Here is a 3528-nt window from a genome sequence, read left to right as displayed (position 1 = left end):
GCGTGCAACTCTCATACCTGAAGTCGTAGGTTTGATCCCCGGCTGTGCACCAATCATGAGGAAACCGACATGCCTTAGACCCAAAAAAACGAAGTGTATCAGGCTCTGGAAGCTGATCACCTACTCGCCTATTAGATTTAAAAATGATCATGTAATAGATTCAGAAATCTGAGGCCAAGACCTAAAGAGGTTGTAGCGCCACGGATTATTTTTTTTATAAAACTGAAACATCTTAAAGCAGTGATGGGATATTAAATGGTTCATCGAACTGTTTTGTTTTTCCTTTTTTTAGTCCCTTTTCTTAAAGTACAATATTAACAAAACATTGATTAAATGATTGCAGACTTTTATGAATAAAATTGATTATTTTTTATTGAATTAGCACTATTTTTAATGGATACAAAGAGGGGCTGAATACTTGGATGCATAGGCCAATCGAGTGGAAGAAATATAAATAAGGCGCAAGCGTACAATGAGCGTAGCAGGACAGCCGGCTTTTATTAGAACGTTGATACGTTAAAATGAATAAGTTTTGTTTAAGACTGTCAAGGCTTTCCCCAGAATTTAAAAATTAATTGTCAATTTTTTACTAAAAAATATTGTATATTCATAGATCATTTCACATATATATTATATTTGAAGCGAATTGTATCCTAAGCGTAATGTATATTTAGATATATTAAGTTTATATAGGAATTTTTAACACCACCTTAAGAAAACATATTTATTTCCAGTAAATTTTCCTATCTTAACAGTTACAACTATTGCGATAGAATTCCAAAATATTACCCACACCAACTAACCTACATACAAACATTAGAAAATTAAACTTAAATTCCTAAATCTTATAACTAACAATATAGCAAGCAAATCTTGTGAACTCCTAACTCCTGTAACTATGAGGCAAATGGCGACTGATCTGCCCTTTTGCATTTTTACTTTTGAAGAACTATAGGCCGAAAGACTATAGGTTGAAGCAGCTGGTTCAACACATGCTGCAATTGTATATCTGTCTCAGTAAAGTAGATATATCAGAGAGTTAATAGATACTCTAGACACTTAATTAAAGATCGATATTCAATCAAGTCGCTAGCATTTGAATATAGAAGCGTCGAAAACGTTTCAGTATCTGTCTGATCGACGCCAGCGTCTTGTAATAATGTAAAAGAAGACCGTTAACGGTCGGTGAATATCGATTTTTAATTAACTGTCTAGACTCTAGAGATTCAATTAACTTTCTGTTTTAACTACTTTACTACGACATATCGTTTGGGTGCAATTTTGTTTTCCTCGACGACCAATTAATCTCAGCTGTTTGCAATTTCGTAAATATTTATTACCAACATGGAAAACTTATTCCACCTAATACCAAATTCCCTCCAAAAAAAACATTCCTCAGAGTTCAAGGAATAAATACTGGAATTGGAAGGATCACAGCTAACATACTTTGCGATTCGTTTTTATTTATATAAGGGACAATAATAATTCAACATGTTAAAATTACCAATCCGTCCATGGGCAGCGCTATCATTTAACATCAGCTGAGCCTCCTGCCCGTTTGCCCCCTCATCTATAAAAAAAAATGTTTTCATATTTACATTAAAAGGTGGTGTTAAATTTGTTGTAATAATAACATGCGTGATTGATGTTTGGAATTTTAAATGATGATTTTTAGCGTACAACATTAAAAGTTTGCCTAAGTCTATATTTAAGTTATGTTTTAAGTGGGTTTGATAAGTGATTGCGTAGACTATACTTTAATGAAACAGTGTGCCAAAAGTTTCTTACTTACCACAGCAAACTATCGAATAGTATTCGTGTAGTAAACTAATACTATTCACCTGTGCTGATAGTATCTGCTGTGGTCATTACGTCAAAGTCTAAAAAGATTATAAATGTTAATTCGACATGTGTTTATTCGATTGTCAATATTTTGAGACTTTAATAGTCTGTAATAATTGTAATGTCAGAGCAATGGCGTTAGTGTCAGATATCATTGTACTTTTTCTGTCGCAGAGGTCGTAAATTAACAACGTCAAAGTCGAATCAGTTTGTAACTGTTAATACTTGTGTGTATTCAATTTGTCAATATTACGAGACTGATAGTCTATAATATCAGTAATGTCAGATCTTGTTAATTTACGACCTCTGTGACAGAAAAAGGACAATGACAGCTGACACTAACGCCATTGTCAGACAAATCCTGTGGAAACCCCAACACAGATAGAACCTGTTTTATTATTATTATATATAGTATACACGAATACTTTTCGATAGTATTTTTTTACTATGGGTGTCAAATTTAATTCGTAATTTAATACTACGGACCCCAGTTTAAAGCTTGGTTCACAGTAAGGCTTTAACATCTGTGTTATTGATATCGTTGCCATGGCAACGAAAGGTTCTTTGACTACGTTTAATAGGACCCAATGTATCTCTTGGAGCTTGGCTTATGTTTTATGATTATGTACTATTATGTATTATGTACTCAGACTTTTCAAAAACCAATGGAAGAAGGAAGAACCATATGTAAATATTACAATTATTTCGATTGACAGTTATGTCAGATCAGATCTATCCTGTTTTGTATTTATAGTCTGCATGGTCATGGTTGATATAGTCTTTGTTTCAGAATAATTGAGATATAGTCGATCAGTCAGAAGTCAGTTTTTGATTGACCTGAACCTTTTTAAAGTTTTAGCTGTTACTGAAATGACATAGATGTCATTTCAATAACGCAGGCGTTACCCTGACCATGCAGTATGAGACATAGTAAAAATTGTTCTGACAATGTTCTGACTTTCAAAAGTCAGTTCTAATACCTACATAAATCGTTAGCTGTTTCTGACGTGTCGACGTGAATGACACCGTACCATGACCATGCAGTTGAAGATATAGTCGGTTAAAAGTAAGGGTCTGACAGTCAAAAGTCAGTTCTAGTCTTACTAAAGCGTTAGCTGTTATTGCAATGACACATGACCCTGACCATGCAGATAGCCTCTCTAAACGATTTCTTAAGACATTTAAATGTGATATTAATTAAAATGTCTACTCACGACTATGCGATTTAAATTGTTTTACATAGATAAGTTAAATTGTTTTATATAAAATGAATATAAGAGAAAGTTGATATTTCAATTGTCATCAATGTGTCACCCCCTACCCTGGCTGTGGAAATCGTAAGGAATCCGTCTTGCTTTAGGGGCGGTTCAAGTAATACGTAAGCACTATGGAGAGAGTGGGGGAAGGGGGGGCTGTCTTTGGTTTTATTATTTGGTAAATACGTCAACAGTAACTATTTACTTTTATAAACTTTTACCCACATATCGGATGGCCGAAGCATGGGCTTAAAAACGCATTTTCAATGCAATGCATTTTCCCTCCAAAAAAAAGGTTTTCTTTTATTTAAAGAACAGGGGGCAAACGGGCTGATGTTAAGTGATACCGCCGCCCATGGACACTCAATGCCAGAGGGCTCGCGAGCGCGTTGCCGGCCTTAACTTAAAAGTGGGGGAGGGGGGGGGGAGA

The sequence above is a fragment of the Pieris rapae genome, chromosome 24 (genome assembly GCF_905147795.1).
Source record: "Pieris rapae chromosome 24, ilPieRapa1.1, whole genome shotgun sequence".
Classification (NCBI taxonomy): Eukaryota; Metazoa; Arthropoda; class Insecta; order Lepidoptera; family Pieridae; genus Pieris; species Pieris rapae.
Note: the sequence above shows the minus strand (reverse complement) of the source record.